Source organism: Artibeus jamaicensis, unplaced genomic scaffold (genome assembly GCF_021234435.1).
Source record: "Artibeus jamaicensis isolate MK-2021 breed Jamaican fruit bat unplaced genomic scaffold, CSHL_Jam_final scaffold_1964, whole genome shotgun sequence".
NCBI lineage: Eukaryota > Metazoa > Chordata > Mammalia > Chiroptera > Phyllostomidae > Artibeus > Artibeus jamaicensis.
In genome coordinates, this window is record NW_026522030.1 from 49885479 (window position 1) to 49912751 (window position 27273).

The 27273-nt window shown below is 36.8% G+C and overlaps 1 pseudogene; it reads left to right on the forward strand.

Moving 5' to 3' along the window:
- Nucleotides 1–4650: 4650 nt before the first annotated feature.
- LOC119038705 (poly [ADP-ribose] polymerase 2-like) lies at nt 4651–6350 on the forward strand (annotated as a pseudogene).
- Nucleotides 6351–27273: the final 20923 nt, after the last annotated feature.

A 27273-nucleotide genomic window follows, 5' to 3' on the forward strand; every position in this document is an offset into this window, starting at 1 on the left:
ATAAGATTAAGATCTGAAGTCACACATAATTCTGAAACATTTGAAGATAGGAATGTACTAGAAAATATACCTTGGCATTTCTATACATCAGTGACTCTATTCAGTCAACACTATAACAGGAATAGCAAGGGTTACAGGAACATGGCAAGGGAGGCTGTTTTAATTGGCCTTTATTAAAATAACTTATTGAGTGCTTCCTACTGGATTGGTTTTATAATATTATGAGGATATTTTATCTTAAGATATTTCTGCTGTCCTGTACCAAATTACATAACCTTTAAAATAAGTCTACCTTATATAAGGTTTTTCTTATGACACAATTTAACAACTTTGCAAGTGATTCTCAAAGCTGCATATGGAAATAAGCAAGGGCCCCGAGTACATTACCCTCTGTTGTAAGAGACCCAGCTGGTTATGAGCCAGTTATTTAGGAACTTCAATTTGTCAGGCTTGACAGTATTGTAATTGATTGCAATAATAAAACCCTTACCATAAGCTGGATAACTTTGGGGGAATTTGCTTTGTTTTCTTAAGTGTATTGCAAGTATGATAAGTAGGTTGTAGTGCTTTTCCTGACATAAGTGTACAAGAAATATATGATCTCTTTTAGTGCACATGGTGACAAAAGATCAAGTTGTTGGGCTGCAGGCTACAACAAATTAAACATACTGAGTTCAAGTGTGGTCTAAGGCAGCCTTGATTAGTTTCACTTCATTCGCATGATACCTTTCCAAGCTAGCGGCATACTTTCTTCACAAAACTGATCAACGGGGTGCCTGTGGTTCATTATTTTAAGCAGTGTTTACTGTTTAAATGCCATAAGCCTTTATTTATTTGCATTAAAATTAACGAGTGAGATTTAAATGATAAATCTCTTGTATGAACCATTTTATATAAGATTTCTATGCCAAACCACAAGATAGTTTTCTGTATTTAACAAAACAATGTCTAATTTCAATCATACTAGTGTAATTCAAGTATTCAAGTAAATCAAATGAAACAATGATGAAATTACTGTAACATTTGTTTGTATTCAAATTTTCTGAAAAATTAAAAAATTTTCTAGCATATTTTTCATGGAATTTTAGTGACATGTTTAAATGATAAAATACTATTTGACCTTGAGGGATAGCTTTATAAGCTGATGCAAATTAGCAATTTTATTGCAAACATTTTTATTTGTGAATATCAAAGATAATTTGTGGCACTAATTGCTAAGCCTGGGAAAATGATAAAAATTCTGTCTAAAATAGGAGTAAACCTAGTCTCTCCTAATAATTAAGGAAGTCTAAGCAGATTAAAAAGGTGTAAGATGTAAAATCTCAGGAAATATTTTCATAACTACTTGTTTTATTCAAAAGGACAATACTTTGTACCAATAGTGTCACTAACCTTTTGACAACATGCTTACCAAAGCTACTAGGTCATGAAATGAGGACAAAGAGTCTTCTTTTAAAAAACATTTTACTATTAAAATTTCAGCACTTACTTCTTAGGCATAAATAATGATATCTCTATCTTTTACCCTGTGTGCACCTCAGATCTCTGTGACTTGTGATAGCAAAGAAAAATGCAGCATCCACCACGCTGGTGCACTAAAAGGAGCTTCTTTAAAAAGACCTCAAGTCTCATTTCTGGAGAAGTACAGGAAGGAAAAATGAAATTGTTTATTCTGATGTTTAAAATTAATACTTAAAATGTCTGCTAGAGCAATGGGTCAGATGATATATTAGTTTCTTTCCATGTCTGATGTTTTATGTTTCTATAAAATATACAAAGTTATCAATACTAGGACACATAAAAAATGTTTGAATCAACATATCCAGGTATAAACTGAATACATAAAGAATACACTTAGGAATCAGAATAGCTATTTCGTTAAGCAAATTTAATTGCATAAGATGTCTCCTGTACCATCTACTTGGATATTGCAAATGATAGAACAGTTAGGTAATAATTAATGTATCAAGTGCCAACTAAAGGGACATTTCTAGCCATATAACTTATAGCTTTGCTTTAGCTATTAACTTTGAGTACTTCTACACCTTTAAGCAACAACTTTTGTTGTACACATAAATACATAAATGAATGGCATTATACTGGATGATGCACATAAAACATAAAATACAAAATACATATTTAAAGTTATATAAGCAAACTAAAATATTAAAATATAATAAAAATTAAAATGTACATGAAAAACTTAAAATTCACATGACAGAGGCATGTGGAAAATTTCTGGAGTGATAATATGTTTTACATCTTGATGGTACTTTAGGCTGATTTACATCATGTTATAAAGCTATCACTCAAAGTCAGTAGCATTTATTATTTCAAATAATACTAAAAATCAAGGAAAAATACACTGGTACCTCTCATTTCTAGAAAATCTAACTACAAATAACTGCCATAGTAACTTTCTCATCACTTTATTTGCCTGACCCGAACAGACATACCAGTGTAAATGAAATTAAACACTGTTTTGTATATCATAGAAAACCACATTATTGAGGTTTGGCATAGATCCTTGATAACATGGTTCAATCAAACATATAGAACTCTAGTTCACAGTATACATGCTGAGGTGTTCATGGGGTGTTATGAGGTGTTTATACCTGCCATTTTATTCAAAATGGATCATAATATAAGATGCTTTGATGGATGAATGTAGGGATGAATTGGTAAATAGATATGTAATAAAGTAAATACAGTCAGATGTGGTTATTTACTGTATGATTCTCTTAATTTTCATTACATTTAAACATTTTCCTAACAAAATTTTGCAAAAATTTTATAATTTGGGGCTTTGGCAATCCATTGACTAATGTCCAGTACATTGAAATAGTCTAGTAAATTTATATGGAATAAGCTAATAAATGGATAACTGATTTACTAAGTGGATTAACAAAAATGGGAAAAAATCTGAATGGTAAGTCATGGGAAAAATATCCTTGGTTAGGTAAACTTCTGCTTATTTTCCAAGTACTATGCCTTTGATTCCATCAAGGAATCAAACATGATTTTATGTGATAATAAAGTAGTGTTTAAATCAAGAGGTAAGGACAAAATTGGTCAGAGCTTGTCTACATCATTGCATCATGTTCCAGACACATATCTTTGCAATAATAATAATAATAATAATAATAATAACAACAACAACAGAAAAGAGGGTGCACAGAGGAAAATCACTAAGAAATAACAGCTCTAAAAATATGTCATATAAGAAACAATTACAAGAACTAGAAGTCTCCAAATTGGAGAAGAAAAACCCAATGAGGAACTATAATTGATCCATTCCCATTCCTTCACAATGTTTAACTATATCCATGTTTATAATCCCAGCTTGGTTTTCATCTGCTGCAGGATGCTTTATGTTACAGCCCCAATTCAATTAAAATCTTTCTTCTCTGAACCCTTGTTCAAATAGAGATTCACTTATTTTTGTTATTTAGCATTTAGCACCTGGTACCTTATACCAGTTGCTCTTATTGTTCTTATTCTTGTATGTTCACATTCTCTCTCTCTTTCTCTTTCTCTCTCTCTCTTTCATACACACACACACACATACACACAATTCTCAGTGAGGGTACAAGCTTCTTGAGGAAGTGTACTGTTCTACACATCTTTGTTCCCCTAGAGCTTACCATAATTTTGCCCATTTCTTTCATAAACATTTGAGAAATTTTGTGCTAAGCAATGGGCTGAGATTTCCATTTAAAATGCTGGAAATGCTGGTTTCAACACTGACCCTGTTCAAATGCAATTCACAGTATAAAATTACAAACAAACACATAATCCAGTACTTACAAAGCAATGTAGTCAGTACAAAGACAGAGACATATACAATAGATTATTGAAACCAATATGAAAAGTGCATCTAACACATTCTGGATGGAAGGAATGGGAGGAGCAAGGAGATGAGAGTAAGTCTTAAAGGATGCACAGAAATTACCATGGTGCAATTGTGTGTTATGAGGAGAGAGGAGAACTGTAGAGAATCACTGCATGAAAAGAAAAAAGCATTGAAGGGAGGATCACAAAGTATGGGGTATGTCTGTACTGGGTACATTTCTTAGAAAAATAATATTTGACTTAATAGTAGAGTGTTCACATTAAATGACTATCAATCCTTTCATAATGTAGAATCAACTGATCTAGATTAGGATGCCACACTGAACAGGTGAATTTCAGGATTCACCAAGATTCTCATCTGTGAAAAATACCAATTCTAGCTCTGGCTGGGTAGCTCAGTTGGTTAGAGCATTATCCCAATATGCCAAGGTTGCTGGTTCGATTCCCAGTCAGGGCACATTCAAGAAGCAACAAATGAATGCATAAATAAGTGGAACAACAAGTTGATGTTTCTTTCTTTTTTTTTCTTTCTATCTATCTATCTACCTATTGATCATCTACCTACCTATCATCTATCTATCTACATCTATATCTCTCCCCCTCTCTCCTTCCCTCTCTTCTTCTCTACTTTCCTTTCTCTCTAAAACTAATAAGTCTTTTAAAAAGACCAATTCTAGACACTGCATTTATTGCTTGAAAAAAATTTAGAAGGCATTTTCAGAACCATAAACTTTTATCTAATAAGTAAAACTATCCATCATCATCAGTTGTTAAAACATAAAACTTTATTCAGGCCCCATGGCAGCTCAGGGGCAGCAGGAAACTAGCAGCAGTGTGCACGAGCTTCTACAGCATCAAATAAAACTGACAACACAGTTACAGATGACCCTCTTCCTGCCAAGAAAACTTTAAATTGCCAGAGGCACAGGGTGTAAAAGAAGCCTGTGGCTGGAGGAAAGGCTGAGAAGGACAGAGCAGAAGACAAGCAAGAGTTTGTGCAGACCTTGCTGTAAAAAGGCAAAGCTCCCGTGGACCCAGAGTGCACCTCTACGGTGGGGAAGGCCTATATCTCCTATAAAGGGAATGATATGTATGATGTCATGCTAAATCAGACCAATCTCCAGTTCGACAACGGTAAGTACTATCTGATTCAACTGTTAGAAGATGAGGCCCAGAGGAACTTCAGTGTTTGGATGAGATGGGGCCGAGTTGGGAAAATGAAGCAGCACAACTTGGTGGTTTGTTCAGATCATCGTGACAAGGCCAAGGAAGTCTTTCAGAATAAATTCTTTGACAAAACAAAAAACAATTGGGAACATCATGAGAAGTTTGAGAAGATACCTGAAAAATATGATATGGTACAAATGGACTACACCTCCAATACTCAGAATGAAGAGGAAAAGAAAAAAGAAGAATCTCTTAAATCCTCCCTGAAACCAGAGTCACAGCTACATTTTTGTGTACAGGAGCTAATAAAGTTGATCTGTAATGTCCAGGCCGTGGAAGAGATGATGATAGAAATGAAATATGATACCAAGAAAGCCCCACTTGGGAAGCTGACAGTGGCACAAATCAAGGCATGTTCGAGTCTCTTAAGAAGATTGAGGACTGTATTCAGGCAGGCCAACAAGGATGAGCCCTTGTGTAAGCATGCAATGAATTCTACACCAGGATTCCTCATGACTTTAGACCCCATGCTCCTCTATTGATCCAAACAAAGAGAGAACTGTCAGAAAAAGTACGCCTACTAGAGGCTTTGGGAGACATTGAAATTGTCATTAAACTGGTGAGGACCAAACTGCAAAACCCAGAACATCCATTGGACCAACACTATAGAAAACAACACTGTGCCTTGCACCCTTTAGACCATGTAAGTTATAAGTTCAAAGTGATTTCCCAGTACCTGCAGTCTATCCATGCTCCTACACACAGTGACTATACCATCACCTTGCTGGACATTTTTGAAGTAGAAATGAAGGGTGAGAAAGAAGGCTTCAGAGAGGACCTTCATAACAGGATGCTGCTATGGCATGGTTCCAGGCTGAGTAACTGGGTAGGAGTCCTCAGCCATGGGCTTCAAATTACTCCACCTGAGGCTCCCATCACAGGTTATATGTTTGGAGAAAGAATCTACTTTGCCAACGTGTCTTCCAAGAGTGCCAATTACTACTTTGCCTCTTGCCTAAAGGATACTGGACTACTGTTCTTATCAGAGGTAGCTCTAGGTCAGTGTAATGAGCTACTAGAGGCCACTCCAGAGGCAGAAGGATCACTTCAGGGTAAACACAGGACCAAAGGGCTAGGCAGGAAGTTCCAGTCCTGCGAGCTTCATCACCCTGAATGGGAGTACAGTGCCCTTAGGACCAGCACATGACACAGGAATTCTGAATCCAGAGAGTTATACCCTCAATCCCAAAGAATGTGTTCTCTATAACTCCAACCAGGTCCATATGCAATACCTTATACAGGTTTGATTTAATTTCCTATAACTGTGGTAATGTAACATTGATATTAAATAAAAAAGAGAAGCTATCATCAAGCAATAAAATAGGTGATGTTGTACTTTGAGCTTTCTTGTATTTTATGTAATAAATATAGTATAAATCTAAAAAAACATAAAAGTTGTAGCATTCTCTAACATTATTTACTCAAAGATGACTTGGTTATGTTTTGTTATTAACCTAGGGTTAGACTCTGAACTTCAAAAGGTCCAAGAATTCAAATGAGAAAAACTTACACCATATTAAACATTAAGTGAAACTTAGTATTTACTTTATTATAAATGTAGACAACAAATCATATTACTATTAGCAGTGGCTCTGACTTTTCATTGCTAGAAATCGCATATATTTTCATATCACATTGCAGTTAATGCAGATATATCAAATATCGTTGACTTTCATCATGACTTCGAAATTGTAGTAAAACATCAGAATCACTTCCAGAAGTTTATGATTGTGAGAATAAAGAATCATGTTCATTACTATGTCATATACCTCTTAAAATGTTTTGATAACAGTAAGCTATATAATTGGTAATCTTTGAAATTCTATATGTCATCTTATACATATAAAGCATTATTCTAAGAAGATAGGCATAGCCTTAAGCAAGAATACCAAGGGCTCTGTGTGCCAAAGAGATAAAAGAAAATTAAGTTTGAATTTAATTTATAAAATAATAAAAGGGGCCTTCAAAGGAATCCTTTGGGACCATCTCTTTTGTATGCTTGTTTTATGTCCTTGTTTGTGTGTGCCCCTCCCACAAATTTAAGGGTAAGGACAAATCAAACATGATTTAACACACCTCTCTTCTATCAAACCCCTTTGCCCATCTGTAAAGAGTATGTGAGACTCTCAAGACATCCACAGCCCTCTGTGATAATACTGTTTATTTGTCTTTTTTGCAAAGTGACTTGTTGCCACTTTCTTTACTATTAACTGATGGCTAAACATGAGAGCATTTAAATGCTATTTTTCTGGTGTTTTCTCTAGGTTGGCTTTGACTTTGGGGTTCACCTGGTACTGGTTTCTTGAGGCAGTGGGCCATCAGATGCCTGGTAACTGCAATACCACTGCCATTCCCACAGTGCTGTCTACTATTTCAGAGTTTTTATGACACTTTCTGATTATATTTTATTTGGCCTCCAAGCCTTAAAGCTTAGCAACAAGACTATCATACCTTACTACTGACTCTAAAGGGATTCTATCCTCCATGGACTAAGAAGTGTGAATAATATCAGTAGTGCCTTTGGTGGCTCCACAGGCACATTCATTCACATTTAAATACACATTTTTATGTTTAGCCATTTATTCCTAGCTGTGAAATATGGCAACAGCTTATACATTAGCATACTAATCCATAGCATACAGGCCGTAGGTCTGGGGGGAATTTATGTTGAACATTTTTGATGTCATTATTCACACTATGTGTGAAGCTGAGCAAGACTCTCTTCTGAATCAGACTAATAACAAATCCATACACCATTGGCTGCCCTCCTAAAAATCTAACTATTTTAACTTCAGTTATATTGCAATATTTTTGAAAAGTGTAAGCCTATGACTTCAGCATTGCACCGGCAAATATGAATGGTTGTAGTCAAAGAGAACCAGCCTAAAATCTTGGCTCTATCATGTACCAGTTTTGTGGCCTTTAATAGACAGCCTCATTTAACCTGTTTCCATGACTATAACATAACTAATGTTGGGATTAAATGAAGAAATAAGAGAAAGAAAATTAAATGAAGAAATGAATACCAAGTCTGCTATGTAGTTTGGGCTCAATGAAAGAAGGCTATTACAATGATTGTATTTAGTGAATAGTGGTATACAATAGAGTTTAACCTCTCAGGTGCCAGACTGAATAGGGGAAACCTGGAGATATTGTCAGCAGGGATGAAAAGAACACTCAAATTCATCGATTCCTGCTGCATCATCCTACCAGGCACAGAGAGGTTAAGGAGTGTCCTCAAGGTCACTTAGTTATTCATTGATTGAAAACACTAAGACAAAATCTATTTCTTCAGCCTAAGTTCTATTCTTTAAAGCTTAAAGCAAAATACCAAGGAGACAAAGGCAGAACACTTAATCATAAAACAAGAAATTTCTATCTCCTGTGTACAGAGCAAAAGTCCATGGAGTTATAAGAACAATGAATTTATAAAAGAAAGTAGCTCCCTTTCATGTCCTAAAGCTCCTCCTTTAAGTATTCTGCTCCCGAACATATAAGTAAAAAACCCCCCCCCTCCCCTGCCTCTCCCCTCTGTCTCCCCTTTCTTTTTTTCTTTGTTTTTATTTGAACATGGGGTATCTTTAAAACACAGAGCAGTTGCCTTCTCTTTGCATAAGAAACACAGATTGGATTACAATTATACATACTTCTTATTCTGGAGTTTTAAATTCCATTTTGCTCCAACTGTAAAGGTTTTTCCATTTCCTCTAGCATCTCCATGTCTTTTCAGCCTTCCATTACCAAGCTGTCTTTCCAGACTTAATCCACTCTCACTGTTCTGTGTTCCCACATTCTCATTAAACACTCAGCACAACCTAAAAGGTACTACAAGCTTTTTTTTTTTTAACTTTCTACAGGTCCTGATACCCTAGTCATACGATGAAGATCTACAAATGTAAAGATATTATTTTGTTCTGATTTCATCTATTAGAGGTAATACTATTACCTACACGAGGCAATAGGATACAGCCATCATGCAGAGTCCAGATCCAGACTGCCTGGGTTTGAACCCCTGATCTTGCCATTTGTTAGTTATGGAGCCTCACCAACTTTCACAGCCTCTCTAATGCTCAGTTCACTTGTTTGTAAAATTGAGTTAATATCACCACTTACTTCACAGGATTATTATAAAAATTAAGTGAATTATTGCATGAAAAACACTTAAAGCAGTGTCTAACACATAATGACTGCTATAAATTTGAATATTGCCATTATTTTGAAATTCTGTCCTTCTAAATTTCTTGGAGTTAGATTTCCTTTACTTTTTAAAAATTATGTTGATACAATATGGAAGTAATTTTTAAATGGGCTTGCTTCAAAAGTGACAAATTGAGGAAACTTATATGTGTGGGGATGGTAATTTTACTAGTTTAGACTTTGCAATGTTAAGATCAAGTATCCAAAATCCTTGAACTCACACTCCAGGCCCTCTGTCATTTTGCCTTTTCATTGCTCTTTGGTTTCATATTCTGCTGGACTGATTTTCAATTGCTCTGTAACAAACCACTTCAACAGTTAATGGTTTGAAACAACATCATGATTGTACAGGTCCGTGCATTCTGCTAATAGTCAGCCAAAAGATTCAGGAATCTATTGCAGTCAGTTGGTGGTATTCAATCCGTGACTAGCCTGGTCTGAAGGGCCCAGGATGTTTTTGTTCAAGTGACTGGGGCCTTGTTGGAGATTATTGAAAGGCTGGCCACACCTAAGTCCCTCAGCCTCTCCGTGTAGTTTCAGGGCCTTGCCACATAGGTTTTACAGTAAGGTAATCAGGCTTCTTTCCATGGTGTTTAGCTTTCTCTACCATGAGTATTCCAAGTGGAGCTGCTGATCTTTGAAGACCTGGTCCAGAAATTGGTACAGTGTCACTTCTACCACATTCTATCCAAGTATTCACAGAGACAAAGACTGCTGAATTGAAGAGGACTGAACATTGATTCTACCTCAAAAGAAGGAGAGTCAAAGACTCTGTCTCCATTTTTAATCTGCCATGCCTACCACACTCAACCTGGAGTTAGTCATTTCAATAATGCTAAATTGTTGTAATTTTTCACAACCCTTACTGTTCAAAGCCTCGATGCCTTTTTACAACCTGATTCTCTGTCTATGATGCCTCCTCTACCTTTCTTCTTCCAGATAACTTTAACTCGTCCTTCAAATTCTATTACAGACATCCTCTATTGCTGTCTCACACTGCTAAGCTGACTCTGACTGGATAGCACACTGATTGCATGCCTATCTTATCTCTTCACATATTTTATTGAAATTATCTTTTCACTTGTTTTCCTCACAGTATATTATCTCTGTGGTGGGGAGAGTACCATGTTTTCTTTTAATTTTTTGAGTTTCCAGAGTCTTATACAATTCATGATGCACTAATGCATTCTATCTGATCTGAATGACTGTCATCAGTTTTATTTTTATTAAATATGTACCAGATTAGTGTATAAAATCAGTTGACTCTAATTCAAATGACCAAGGCACTTCACCAAGAATATTTGGATTCCAAACATTTTTTAAAAGATTAATTTGCAAAACTTCAGTTTTTATAATAAGACAAAAATGTACAATATTCAACAATGAGGTTGGTTTTATATATCTTTACTCAACTACAATATGCATTTCATTTTTCTTTTCAGGGTTAAATTGGCATAGATAGCTAGGAAATAATTTTTTAAAGTTAGTACCTGGAAGTCAATAAAAATGATGAAGAAGCTGTCTTGATGCTAACAGTGAAACAGAATTATATATGATCTTTCAAGTGTAGAAAATTAATCTATATCTGGCTATAGATGTATCTGATCACTCTCCAAAATTGAAGTACAAGGAAATTTCCAATATTTCTAGAGGCAACATGAATAGCTTGCCAAATTGCTCCACTTGCAGAATCTTCAGCCAATCTCCTCTTATACCTTCCCACTTTGTTTATTCTTTCATTTCTCTCACCGATAGTAGAAAATGTCTAAAGAATACATATGGCAAAACAATATAGTTACATTTATTGAACACTGTTATATTCTAGGTACTGTGTTAAATGCTTCCTGTGAAATATCTCCTCTACTTTTACAATGACCCTAAAAATTATCTGCTATTTATGTTGAGAGAATTCAAGCTTTTGGAAAGTGATTTTGTCATGGCCACATAGTTTGTAAGTGGCTGACATGAAATTTCCCTAAGTCCAAAGACCCTACTGGAAATCTCTCAACCTTACCTCGTAAAGGGATTGAATCACAGCATTTAATCAGATCTGCACGGCTGCTCTATGGATATCAATGTTTCCTCTCACATTGCTGAGATAAAAATTGATGAATTGTATGAAATACTTTAGTTTCCATTTAGCTTTTCAATTTTACTTGACCATTACTCAGTGTGTCTCTAATTGTAAACATGTGAATTTTCCACTTGTCATTTATTTGTGCATAAATATTTACAGATGTAGATATGAATTTCTCACCCAATGTTGGATCTAAATTCAGTGAGGTAATCCTATCCCAAATGCACCATTTCACAGGAACATTAAAAGTAGACAAACAGAACAGAAAGATTGGCCTTTAATACTGCTTAAGTACCATGGCAGGAATCACTAATCATTTATCACAATCCACCCACACAGTGTGTTTTAACTGCATCATTCATTACTTAACTCAGATAATATCTATTGAGCATTTTCTATATGACAAAACTGTTCCAGGCTTTGTGTATTCAGCAGTGAGCAAAATAAAATCTAAAGCTTTGTACAGCTTATATTTTTTATGATAAGACAGAAAACAAATTAGTATGTCAAATGGTGGTAAGTGCTATAAAGAAATTTAAAACACTTTAAGATTATAGGAAGTACTGGGGGTGCAACTGAATTTAATGTCACTGAGAGCTGACATCTGAGCAGAGATTTGGAAGAAGCAGGTAACAGTTACCTAGGGATAAAAAAAAAGTATTAGTGCAAGAGGGTACAAAAATGTAAAGGGCCTGAGGTGGTACATGTTTCATGTGTTTAAAGCATAGCAAGGGTGGCCGTGTAGCTGGAGTCAACTGAGGGAAGGGAAGAATATAAGAGATAACACCTAGAAATTAGGGCATATAGGTCCTCCATATTGTTAGGCCTTGTGGATCTTCTGGAGCTTTGAATGAGTCAAAAGAGCAATCAGAGGGTTCTAAGGTGGACTTATCTGCCCTGCAAGAAAACATAGGCAGGAGAATCTTGGACATTTAACTCCATAATATTTTTTTCTGATATAACTCCTTGGGCAAGGAAAACAAAAAAGAAAATAAACAAATGTGAACACATCAAACTAAAAAGGTTTTGTACAGCAAAACTTTAAGAAAATGGAAGGAAAACCTACTGAATGGAAGAAGGTATTCACTGATGATATGCCTGATAGAAGTTAATATCCAAAATGTGTAAACTACTCAACACCAGAAAAAAAAGCAATCTAATTAAGAAATGGGCAGAGTACCTGAACAGACACTTCTCCAAAGACGATGAATATACAGATAGCCAATAGACTTACGAAAATATGCTCATCATCACTAATTATCAGAGAAATGCAAATTACAATCACAATCAGACATCACCTCACACTTGTCAGAATGGTTATCATCAATAAATCCACAAATGGCAAATATTGGTGGGGATGTGGAGAAAGGGGAATCCTTATGCCCTCTTGATGGGAATACAGACTGGTGTAGCCACTGTGGAAACCAGTATGGAGTTACATCAAAAAAATTAAAAATGGAACTGCCTTATGACCCAGAGATTCTACTTCTGGGTATTTACCTGAAGAAAGACAAACACTAATTCAAAAAATATATATGCAACCCTGTGTTCATTGCAGCATTACTTACAGTAGTCAAGCTATGGAAACAACACAAGTACCTATCAATAGACAAGTGTATGAAAAAGCAGTGGTACATTTATACAGTTGAATATTATTTGGCCATAAAAAAATGAAATCTTACATTTTGCAACACCACAGATGAACCTAAAGGGTGTTATTCTGAGTGAAATAAAATCAGTACAAAAAAGACAAATTCCATATGATTGCACTTATATACGGAATCTAAAGAACAAAATAAACAAAACTGAAACAGACTCATAGACACAGAGAGTGGACTAGTGGTTGCCAGAGGGAAGAGGGTTTGGGAACTTGGTGAACAGGTAAAGGGATTAAGAAGTACAAATTGGCAGCTACAAAATAGTCTTGGGTATGTAAAGTATAGCATAAGGACTATAGTCATAATATTGTGATAATTATGTGTGATGCCAGATAGGTACTGAAAATATCAGGAGAAATACTTTGCCAAGTACATGGTCGTCTGCCCTGGCTGATGTGGCTCAGCTAGTTGGGCATCATCCCACAAACTGAAAGGTCATGGGTTTGATTCACAATCAGGACACATGCCTGGGTTGTTGGTTCAGTTCCTCAGTCAGGGCACTTGCAGGAGGCAACCAATTGATGTTTCTCTCTCACATCAGTTTTTCACCCCCTCTCTTTTGCCCTCCTTTTTCCTCTCTATAGAATCAATAAAAAAATTTAGGTATACGGTTATCTAATGACTATGCTGTGCACAATCAATACAAAATAATATTGAAAGTAAACTGTAATTGAAAAAAATTAAACAATAAGGTGGAGTTACCTGATATGATTATATTATCTACAGATTACTCCAGATACTGCGTGAATACATTGCAACAGACAGGGGCAAAACCAGGGAGATAAACTAGGAAGTTACTCAATAACCCAGATAAAAGTTGATGTCTTTGATTAAGGTGGTAACGGAGTAGACAGTAAAAAGAGACTAGAATGTGGACATATTTGGAAGCAGAACACATAGGATTTGCTGACAGATTGTGAGATTGGGACAAAGTGATGCATCAGTGATGATTTTAAGATTTTTACCTGAGGAACCTAAAGGTTGAATTTCCATTTACTAAAATGAAGATCTTGGGGGATATCAGTTTTGGGGATGGGGTTGGGATCCGTGTTTCCAAGAAACTCTTTACCTACAACTGGGCATCATCATAAGGAGCAGAAATTTGATTTGCATATGGGTAACTTAATCTTGAGCATGTCTTTATTTCCAGGTTTTACATGAGGAAGACATTGTTACATTCTTCCCACCTCCTCTGGGATCTCTTCTACTGGATTGATATGTCCATACCATCAACCTTTCCAGCAAGTTGTTCTGGGGAGACTCTCGGAGTTGCCTTTCCATCCAAAGAGTAAGGATGATACTGGATCCCACCCAACCTCATACTCAACAGTAACCAATGTCTAGTGATGTGGGGGTACCTCTGCCCCAAGGTAGAATAAACTATAAGGTATACCCTATATTCAAGAGCTTCCATTAGAATCAACTCCCTCTCATTTTTACTTCACTATAGCTTTCCCATGAGTGCACTCACTTAAAAATCATTTATAGTTCCCAGCAAATAAAATTCCAACACTAGATGGATTCCCTTGTGAGTTCCACTAAGTATTTAAAGAGTAATTAATACCAACCCTTTTCGATCTCTTCCAAAAAATAGAGGAGGAGGAAATACTTCTAAACTCATTTTATGAGGCCAGCATTATCCTGATACCCAAACCAGAAATGCAAAAAAATACTACAAGAAAATTACAAGCCCATATCCATAATGAACAGAGATACACATATCCTCAAGAAAATATAAGCAAATGAAATTCAAAACACATTAAAAACATAATTCATTATGATTGACTGAGATGTACTCCAGGGATGCAAGGATGGTTCCACACTCACAAACAATCAATGTGATGCCCCACATTAACAACATGTAAAATAAAAATCATAATTATTTCACTAGATACAGAAAAAGCACATGATAAAATTCAACATTGATTTGTAATTAAAAGTTGGTGTAGTTATGTTGAGGTAAATTCTCTCTATACTCACTTTGTTGAAAGTCATACTCAATAGTGAAAAGCTGATCAGGAAAAAGACAGGGATGCCCAGATTATTTTCACTCAACACAGTATTGAAAGTCCTAGCCAGATGAATTAATTTGGCAAGAAAGAAAAAAAAGAAAAGGCATTTAAATCAGAACGGAAGTAAAACTGCCTCTATTTATAGATTATGTAATATTATACACATAAAACCCTAAAAACTCCATGAAAATATTGTTAGGACTAATAAACTCAGTAAAGTTGCAGGATACAAAATCAATATATAAATATCAGGTGTGTTTCTACACACTAATACCAAACTATTGAAAAAGCACCTATGAAAACAATCCCATTTATAACTGCATCAAAAAATAAATAAACTACCTAAGAATAAATTTAACTAGGAGGCAATGACCAGTACATTAAAAACTATAAAACATAGGTGAAAAAATTAAATAAGACTCAAGTAATGGAAAGATATACCATGCTCATGAACTGGAGAAAAAAATAATTATCAATACGTCTGTACTACTGTAAGCAATCTACAGTTTCAATACAGTCACTTTCAAAATTGCAATGACCTTTTTTACAGAAACAGAATAAACAGCTACACAATTTGTATGGAGTAACAAAGAACCCCAAATATACAAAGCAATCTTAATAAAAAAGAACAAAGCTGGAGACACCACACTTCCTGATTTCAAACTATATTACAAAGCTATAGTAATTAAAACAGTAAGTCACTGGCATAAAAACAGACACATAGGTCAATGGAACAGAAAACAGAGCCCAGAAATGAATCCACACCTATAAGGTTAATTTATTTATGACAAAGGAGCCAAGAATATACAATGAGGAGAGGACAGTCTCTTCAATAAATGATACAGAAAAAAAAACAAAAAACGGGTCAGCCTCACACAAAAGAATGAAGCTAAACCAGTACCTTATATAACCCACAACAACCAACTCAAAATTAACTAAGGGCTTTACCATAAAATTCCTACATGAAAATATAGGTAGTAAGCTTCTTGACGTCAGTGTTGGTGGCAATGTTTTGGGTTCGACACCAAAAGCAAAGGCAACAAAAGCAAAACTAAATAAGTGTGTCTAGATCAATCTGAAAACTTTCTGAACAAAGGAAAACACCAACAAAATGAAAAGGCAACTTACTAAATGGAAAAAATATTTGCAAATCATATATTTGATAAGGGGTTAATATCCAAAATATATAAAGAACTCATAAAACTCAATAACAAACTAACAACAATAATCCAATTTTTTAAATGGGCAGAAGATTTGACATTATTTTTAAAAAATGATTCAGATGGCCAACGGGTATACAAAAACATGCTTATCATCACTTATCATCAGGGAAATGTAAATCAAAACCACAATGAGTTATCACCTCATACCTGTTAAAATGTTTACTATTTAAAAAAAGTGTTGGAAAGGATGCATTGAAAGTAAACCCTTGTGCACTCTTGGTGAAAACTGGAAACTGGTGCAGCCACTATTAAAAACAGTATGGAGGTTCCACACAAAATTAAACGGAAAATTATCACATGATCCTTGGAAATGAAGACACTAACCTGAAAACATTATCTGCAACCCATGATTATTATGGCATTATTTACAATACCCAAGACATGGAAAACCCTTACTTGCTCATTGACAGATAAATGAATAAAGAAAATATGGTGTGTATCTATACAGCGGAATATTATTCAACCATAAAAAGAAGGAAATCCTGACATTTGTGACAACATGGATAGACCTTGAGGTCATTAGGGTAAGTGAAATAAGTAAGACAGAAAGAGACAAATACCACATGATCTCACGGATATGTGGAATCTAAAAACAAACAAAAAACACACAAACAAAATAAACATGGATACACAAAGAGGCTGGTGGGTGCCAGAGGTGGGAAATAGGGACTTGGCTAAATGACTGAAGGCAGTCAAAAGATGCAAACTTCCAGTTATAAAATAAGTATGTCCTGGTAATGTAATATTAATAATACTCCTGCATACTTGAACTCTACTAAGAAGTGAATCTTAAAAATTCTCAGTAGAAGAAAAAGACATCTTTTAACAATATATGGTGATTACTGGTATAGTACTATATAAAGTAAAAAATGGGTATTCAACCAATGTTTGATACATGCATGAGAAAATCATCAACTCTAAATTAAGGTACATCAGCTCCCTGGATACCTAAAGGTCAAATATTATGCCATTCCCCTTCAAAGGAATGCTTAGTTCTATTCTATTTTTTTAATGTAGAAATAAAGCCTTATAAAAAAAGGACAGAAAGAAAAGAAAAGGCCTTAGAGTGGAAAAAATTATTCGAATGGGAACACTACCTTAAAATTCATTGACTAACAAAAAGCAGATATTTAAATTCCCGCTTACAAAATATTTGACTTCCAAGTGACATCATGGAAGTCAGAAAATGAAAAATACCACTTGATCTCACTTACATGTGGAATCTAATGAACACAATAAACTAACAAACAAAATAGTAACACAAGCTTGGACACAGAAAACAGACTGACAGCTTCCAGAAAGAAGAGGGGAGGATGGGACGGAAGATGGCGAAGGGGTTAACTGAACAACATTGACACAACCCATGGACACAGACAACAATAGGGGGAATTGCTGGGGGTGGGGAGAAGGTGGGGCTGGGTGGACATGAGGAAAGGAAAGAAAAGCAGGAACAACTGTAACAGCATAAAGAATAAAAGTAAAACTAAAAAAAAAAGAACACATAGTTGCATAAGAAATTTAGGTTGAGGACTTCTGCCAAGATGGAGGCGCAGGTGGAAGCACTGTACCTTCTCGCACAACCAAGTTCAAAAACAACAAAGTTTTAGCAACAAAAACACAGCCAAACCACAGAAAACTGAACTATATGGAAGTCTGACAACAACGAACCCTTCAGCCAAACAGGTAAGAGGGGCAGAGCCAGTAGCAAAGCAGGGTCAGGCAGGAAAGATCCACCAGACCCACCCAGGCACGTGACTCAGGCACGCTGGCATCTGTGGGCGGATCCCAGGTGCAGAGTAGCCGGCAGACTCACTGAGGACTGACCATGATCAGACATTCTCGCAGATAAACTGGTGAAGGAGCGAGCAGTGAGACAGAACGTGCAGGCCCAAGTGGAGGGACACGGCAGAGGGGACTGCCATTGTCCCTCTCTGACCCTGCCCCCACATACAGCATCATAAACCAGCAAACTGGGTGGCCCTGCCCTGGTGAATACCTAAGGCTCTACTCCTTATTTGTAACTGGCACAAACAGATCAAAACAGGGCTCAAGAACAACTCAGAGCCCCAGAGCCAATAAATCTAAGCGACGAAGAAAGCCAAACTTTAAGATGCACAGTTCAAAACACTGGTGATCAGGATGCTCACAGAACTGGTTGATTTTAGTCACAAATTAGAGGAACATATGAAGGCTAAACTAACTGAAATGAAGGGAATTGCACAGGAAACCAATAGTGATGGAAAGGAAACTGGGACTCAAATCAAGGGAGTGGACCAGAAGGAAGAAAAAAATGGCCAAACAGGAAAATATGAAGAAACAAGGATTCAAAAAAATGAGGAGAGACTTAGGAACCTCCAGGACATCTTTAAACGCTCCAACATCCGAATTATAGGAGTACCAGAAGGGGGAGAGGAACAGCCACGACTGGAAACCTTATTTGAACAAATAATAAAGGAGAATTTCCCCAATCTGGCAAAGGAAATAGACTTCCAGGCAATTCAGGAAGCTCACAGAGTCCCAAAGAAGTTGGACCCAAGAAGGAACACACCAAGGCACATCATAATTACATTACCCAAGATTAAAATGAAAGAGAGAATCCTAGAAGCAGCAAGAGATAAGGGGACAGTCACCTACAAAGGAGTTCCCATCAGACTGTCAGCTGATTTCTCAAAAGACACCTTACAGGTGAGGAGGGGCTGGAAAGAACTATTCCAACTCATGAAATCCAAAGACCTACATCCAAGATTGATCTATCCAGCAAAGCTTTCATTTAGAATGGAAGGACAGATAAAGTACTTCTCAGATAAGATCAAATTCAAGGAGTTCATCATCACCAAGCCCTTATTATATGAAATGTTAAAGGGACTTACCTAAGAAAAAGATGAACAGTGAAAGGAAAACAAACTCACAGTTATTAAGAACCACACCTAAAACAAAAGCAAACTAAGAGGACAGCTAGATCAGGAGTGAACCATAGAAATGAAGATCACATGGAGGGTTAGCAACAGGGGAGTGGGAGGAGGAGAAGGGGGGAGAAGGTACAGAAAATAAGTAGCATCAACAGTAGGTAGAAAATAGATAGGGGGAGGGCAAGAATAGTATGGGAAATATAGAATCTAAAGAACTTGAGACACGTGGACAAACTAAAGGGGGGAATTGTGGGGAAGGGGTGTGCAGGGTGGAGGGGAATAAAGGGGGAAATAGAACAACTGTAATGGCATAATCAATAAAATATATTTTTAAAAAAGAAAGAAAAAAAGAAAAGCTTTCCCAGAAACATCAAAAAAACCTCTTCTTAGATTTTATTAGCCGAAGAGACCAAGATTGTGCCCATGATTACAGGAGTGGTGGTTGCAGACATGTGTGGGCTCAGTGAGATCATTGAGGGTAGCAGCCACTGTAGACTAATGGAGATGGGGCGTTCAGAGAAGGCTACATGGAAGAGTTGCTGCCCACACTAAATCTAAGAGGATGAGGAGGGAAGAGAAGGTGAGAACAGGCATGTAGGGAGTGAGGAAAGTGGGCACACAGACACAGAGGCCAGAGGGTCCATTGCTCAAAGCAGCTATTCTTACACACCATCCTTCAGATCTTAGCTTCACCTTGTCTTCCCCTGGAGGTATAACAGAGCCTTGTGTGGTCCCACAGTTTCCTGTACTCATCCCATCTTAACACTCACCAAACTTCACTGTTACTCACTTCGCTGACTACCCTTCTCCATGAGACTCTGTGATGGCCGCATCCATGCTGACTGTTCTCTCTATTCCTGGTGCCTAGCATGGTGTCTGGCACATGAAACACAGTAAGTATTAATTAGATGTAAAAAAAAAAAGAAATTTAGGTTGAGTTCAAAGCCTGCTCTTTCTTTCAAACATTTTGTTCTCAATAATAAATCTTCAGAGTCAGTTTTATCCTTCAGTACCAAATTTTAAATGTGCTAAGAACACACTGTAACATGATGTTGTCTGTAGACCCTGCTGTGTTCTAAGCTGGCCACTCTCATTAGTGTGAGTGTACATGTTGATAAGCCCTGGGGGCCCCATTTATGTGACACCAAAGCACTCTGCATGACATCCCTCTGGTCAAGACTTTATTTACTCAGGCATTTTGGGTCCCTAGTGCTATTTCCTCTTTTTCTCTAGCATTTATTCACACTCGACTCTATGTTTTAGAAAGTGCACACAAGTCACTATTCCAGACATCCAAGGGACTTGAAGAGCTGGTCTAATGCCTGTGTTTAAGATAAAAAACAGAGGAATTTTGTTGCACCTATAAAAAGGATGACATTTTGCCTGGCCCTGAGCTGTTCTCTACAAAACTGAAGCTTTTGCAGCTCACGTCTCTTTGATTTGTGAGCTACAGAGTATCCTATCTTGCCCATTACTGAATCATAAAAGTTCTCTGCCTCTTCCCAGCTCATCTTATTTAAAATGAAAAAGAGAAACCATTTATCTTACAAAATCTGTTTTCTTTTCTTTTTTTTTTTTTATTTTGCGCATTGTTGGAATGGATTCTGTAAGGGTTCAGTGAATTCATGTAAATGGTAATTCGAAAAGAACATTGAGCTGGTGTCAAGTAAGATCACTTAGGTGGTGAGACTGGAGTGGGTGTCATGAGAATAGAGGAGATTGTAGCACTTTGTTTGCCATACCACCTTGTTAAAGACTAGAAACTTGTACTTATTACTTATTTTCATCTATAAAGTAGTAATATAGAGACACAGAGCACCACCAGGTCAGGGTCTGGCTTAACTACAAAATATTGATTGGTTCAGCAGAGAATGGGCTGGGTGTGAAGGACACTTCATCAGAAATACCTGTGCACATACCCTTCTCCTCGGTCAAGAAGGAGGCATGTGGAACCTGTCTTAACAACATCTGGAGGAGGGGCTGCTTTCTCAGCACAACTGTATCAGTTTAACTTAACCTTTCTGTGTAGCTTAATCCTTCCTGTACTTAACAAAGATGTGATCAGTATATTTTATATATCAGTCACTATCTTAGCTGCTGGAAATCAATAGCACAACCAGACCCCTTTTTTAAGAACCACTCAATTTACTTATAAACACAATAGTATGTCAAAGTGATAAGCACTATTTAAAATCTTACACTAGGAATAGTCCCATTTTCTTCTACAGATAAGAGGTAACATAACATCCTTTCATATGAAAAGAATATCAATGTGTCAAAAAAAACGGGAAAAATAAAAGTGTGTCAAACAGTTACTTTTCTTAAAATGGTATTTTCATAGATTTTATTATGTTTTACTTGTGAGCTTTATCAAATTTCTATTTTATTGATTTATTTTCTCATTGTCAAGTAAATATTTACTTCTATACACAATGCGTATTGTTGTTTTTAAGGAGGTTTCTTAAAAAAACTACAAAAATTTGAGACCCCTATAGCCTTGACCCAGCCCTGCTACAGGGCTGTGCCTGCGATGAGGTACACAAGTCAGGACACTGCACCAGGCACAGGAGAAGGGCTTACTACACGGCCACTATTATTATGATAGTTCTTCACTGGTTCTCTCATTGTCATTCTCTCCAGCTGTGGAAAGGTATTTTTCTGAAGAATCAAGGAAAATTACATACCTATTATTGCCCTTATTATGTCTATAAATTGTTTCAATGCATAACAGAACCAATTTTTTCAGGAATTCCATATTAAAATTAGTTTTCTATTTAATTTTGTCAAAAATGTATTGTCCCACATAAGAAGTATGAATCCTTTAAGAAAATAAGTCTGGGAACTGAGGCCATTTATACATCAAAAGTGCAGCCACTGACAGAGACAGAAACAAATATTCTACACAAATTTTGACAATTCCTTTCTCCACTTTGAAATGTCTTTTGGAATAGTGGGAAAAAATGAATGTGAAATGAACAGTTTTTCATACTGATAGAAAACACTCACAGGTGTTTAACGTCCTCCATAGCAAGATGTCCTTGATAGCAATTTCTTTCTCTTTTCTCTCCTGAGGAAGCTGGAGAACACGTCAGGGTCTCTCGGTGCTTGGAAAGAAAAAGCCATCCTTTTCATTGGCTTCAAATAGCCTAAGTAGGGGGAACAAACCCACTGCAGCTGAGTCAGAGGGAAGATAGCCATCTGTTAAAGATAAGCAGCCCTGGGTAGCTTTGAAACTGAGCCAGCCCAGAGATTGAGGACAGGCTTCCAGGAAGGACTTCTGACTTCAAGGTAATCACTTGGTGCTGGTTGATGAGGGAAAATGAAAGATTAGTGAGCCAAGCACTGACTGCTGTAGAAGCGTTTCTTTAGAAATATGCTTTAGAATTGGCCCCCTATCAAGGTGTTATTGTTCAGGTTAATGTTCATATGGCCTTATATTTTACACAGTTGTGGGAGACATTTGGGGCTGGATGAACCTGGGAAGTGGATGAGTGACAGAGTGGAATACGAGAGCGCTGCAGTGAGGAAAACTGGCTCCGGAGCCGCACTATCTGCGTGCAAGTCCTCACTGTTTTTCTCCAGGAACTTAGACAAGCTCCTGAACCTCTATAGACTCAGTTTCCTAAACTGAAGAAATTAAATTAATGATAGCATCTCCCCCATCAGATTGCTACTGACGGTCAAATGAGATAGTCTTTTTGAAGATATTAGCTTAATGTCTAGCAGGTAGTCAGGACTCCATAAAAGCCAATGCCTCATTAAACTTGAAATTACCTATTTCCAGTACCCTCTAGTACAATGTTCTTGGTTTCAAGGGAGTTTTATGTTTCTAGTTGTTTTTAGCAGCAGTTAATAGGAACTAAGAAACAGGGGTATGGACACAAGGAATAGACTGACATCTGTCATGGGGGCGGAGGGGGGAGGCTAAATGAACAAAGGTGAAGGGATTAGCCAAAGAGCATACAATTACATGCAGAACCTGTAGAAACTGACAACAGTATGGTAATTGCCCTAGGGAAAGGGGGATGGCGATGGGTGGAGGAGGGTGGGGAAGGGGAAGGGCAGGATGAGGTCATCTGTGATAGTGTCAACAATAACAATTTTTAAAAAGGGAAAAAAAACAATGACAACATCTCTCTACTAATTTAAGAGTACGTTTAAGAGTATGTTGTGCTGCCCTGGCTGGTGTAGCTCAGTGGACTGAGGGCGGGCCTGTGAACCAGAGGATCATGGTTCAGTTCACAGTCAGGGCACATGCCTGGGTTGCAGGTCAGTCCCCAGCAGGGGATGCATGAGGGGCAACCACACATTGATGTTTCTTTCCTTCTCTCCTTCCCTTCCCCTTTAAAGATAAATAAATAAAATCTTTAAAAAAAAGAGTATGTTGTGCCCAGGAAAAATCAGAACAGTTCCTAGAGACTTTTGACTTCAAGGTAATCACTTGGTGCTGGTTGATGAGGGAAAAATGAAAGATTAGTGAGCAAAGCACTGACTCCCAACCTATGAACCCTCCCAAAAATTTAATCTCTGATTTTGTTACTAGGCAGCTGTCCAGAAGCAACAGACACACCTCTTCCAAATCAATGCAGGCTCTATCTCAAAATCAGATGCAAAGTGAAGATAGTAATATATCATAAATATGCACACTTGAAACCTAAATAATCTTATCGACCAATGTATTTTGGATGATAAATAAATTTTAAACAAAAACAGACATAGCCAAGCAAATAAACTTATTTCTTTCAGCCCAATTGTAAATAAGAATTATAAATTGTCAGATTCTTATGAGGTAGCTCATTGGGCCTTGAACTTTTAATTATCTGTTCTCCATGGTACAAGAAGGAAATATGTAGAATTTGGCAGCAAACGCCAGGCAACACATGTAAGACTGTGTAATATTTTGTTGGATGAAGCAATCTGGAAATGGCTGGGGTTTCAATATATATACTATTCAAGGGAAGTACCCAAAGAATATTCACCAAGTCACCATGAACAGTGAACTGGTGAATGCTGAATCCTTGTTCCAAGGGAAAAATGTGGGGTTAGGTTCGTGTAAGCCTCTAGCCATAACATATTTATAAGACAATACATATCCCTGTTCTATGTGCATTTCTTTTTACAGACACATTAATTATGATATATTGTTGTTTCATTAACATTGAACTTACAGCCGATAGCACTATAACTCATTTCTGAACAAAATGTATCTAATGCACATGTTTCTATAAGATACATCACAACCTTCTTGTACTAAGGAACACTAGACAGCACTTCAGCACTGCAGTTAGGAGCCATTTCAAGGAGCAAAATTACCCACAAAAGCACAAAAATTCAGAAAACACAGCAGTAAATACATGGCAAAAAGGACAGTTGATTACAGCGTTCAAATCAAAACAAGAAGGCAGAGCATCATCTTTTACAACCTCTACCATGAAGGCATACATTGGCTGACTCAGATTTTTCACTGCTCTGAGAATGTCGATGAATGACCAAGAAAGCACTACCCATACTCACTTTGGTGTTACGGGTACATTTTAACTTGTAAGCAAATTTGCAAAAATGCAACATCAGAAGAAGAAGGATCAGCTGTGTTTATACATTATCTGGAAGAAATATTTTGAAGTTGTATATTCAGTATGATTCCAATTTTATAATAAGAGATAGAACTTTCTTTAAATTGTATGCTATGGAATACTACACAGCAAAAAAAATGAACTAACTTTTGGGACCGCATGAATGGAACTGGAGACTATTATGCTAAGTGAAATAAGCCAGTCAGTGAAAGATAAATACCATATGATCTCATTTAAAAGAGGACAAAACAAACTAATAAGCAAAATAGAACCAGAGGCATAGAAATGTGGAACAGACTGACAGCTGTAAGAGGGGAAGGAGAGGTGGGGACTGATTGAAAGAGGGTGAAGGGATTAGTCAAAGAACATATATGAATGACCCATGGCCATAGTCAACGGTGTGGGGATTGACTATGGAAGTAGGGGGTGGGCTGGGTGGAGGGCAGCCAAGGAAGCAACAGTGCGACAACTGTAATAGCATAAATAATAAAATATTAAACAAACAAACAAACAAATAAATAAATAGTATGCTGTCATTTTGTTTTTAAAATAGTCAAAATTGAAAAAAATGATATCAGAAAAAGAAAATGGCCTGGGTTTTCTGGTTGTAAATTCAAAGTGTTGCATAATAAAAAAAATGTAGAAATGACTTCAGGTAAATACACAGCACCCCAGTGTACTGTTCATGAGTAAGGCAATACTATCAAAGGCATTTAGGGATCACCAGCATCTGAGAACAATTAGAAAAGGAAGTTAAATCTTGCCTGAAATTATAAAGCAAGGCAATGTATCAATATAGTACATTTCATAAAGTTAAATAAGGCTCAAGTGTAATAGATGTCATCTGCATTCAACAAAGGTAAAATTTAATCATCAAAATTTTCCAGGATTATCTGGTCAAATTACCCACCAGAGTCCAGCATATGGAGCTTTATGGGGGAAAAAGTGAAGGGCTACATTTTACAGTGAGCCCCATTTCAGAGTCACAGTGAGTTTCTATCTTCCAGGCAGAAACACTTAGAAAGAGCTATAATTTGAATGCCAGTGTGTCTTTCCAACCAAAAAGGCTATACTTTTGCAGAATAAATTTAAATGAAGCAACATTTTTTCTTAAACCCCTTGAGTTCCCCACATTCCCACCCCCATGGATGATACTATGGCTTCCTTTTAAAGCCCATGTTAATGACAAACACTGTAATCTTGAGTCTGCAAGCTAAACTTCACTCCGTACCACATCCGTCCTGATCAAGGCAGAAAATATACTCCTAGTCTCACAGGTGTAGGGTTTAGGAATTGATTTGATACTTTTTAGTACAGTAATTGGGGTATTCTACCTCAATTTCTGCCTGGAACAGTTTCTTCCTAGTTCCAGATCCTTGCTCAGATCTCAGATGTCTGATATCTGCATTGTTCATACCTGACACAGATTCCTGAGGGCTGTGCCCTTTAGAGCTAGCCGCTGCATATGATGCTGCCACTCGGCTGACATTGCTGATGCTTCAAGAGACCTAATGTCCCTCCCATTGCCCAATTCAAAGTTGCATAAAACACAAAGCTGATCTGACTCATCTTTAAGTAATAATTGGGATTCCCCTGACTGGTGTGGCTCAGTGGATTGGGCATCATCGCGCAAACTGAAAGGTTACCAGTTCAATTCCTGGTCTGGTCACATGCCTGGGTTGCAAGCCAGGTCTCCACAGTTGGAGGCATGCAAGAGGCAACCAATAGATGTTTCTCTCATGCATCATTGATGTTTTGTTCCCTCTCTTTCTTCAATACCCCTCTCTTTAAAAAATAAATAAATAAAAGCTTTAAAATGATAATAATCCTAATAATAATTCAGGCTGGTGCTTCCATTACTCAGGGGCCAGCCCAACAGTATCTTCAGCTCCCCATTCACATGCCCCTCTCTATAATTCTGCCTGACTCTCTATTCCTGCCTTTCCAACGTTATAATCAAATTCTGCCTCACCCTGCAAACATTTTGAGAGGGGATGATAAGGTGCTATTTCAGGGACTGAGTAGAGACCAGCTATAAGAAACAGAATAAGGTAGAAAATAGATAGGGGGAGGGCAAGAATAGTATGGGAAATATAGAATCCAAAGAACTTGAGACACATGGTCATAAACTAAAGGGGGGGAATGGTAGGGGTGGGGGTGCAGGGTGGAGGGGAATGAAGAGGTGAATAGAACAACTGTAATGGCATAATCAATAAAATAAAAATTAAAAAAAAAAGAAACAGAATAAGGCAGTAGATCTGTGAAATACATTGTCTCCATAAACTGGTAGAGATATTTCATTCACTTGTTCCAAATATATGATATAAGAGTAGTCACATTTACCCTCCTACCTGGGATACTTAAAGTCTTTATTTAGTGTCTTCAATGGAAAGATAATAAGTTCCTTCAAATAAAAAGTGTTTGGTAAGTTGAAAGGCTTAATTTTATTATAAAGACAGGTAAATTAGTAAATCCTTTTTAACTAAAAGTCAAAGAATTGCTTTATAATAAATTATTTATTAAATTAATATTTTAGACACTGGTG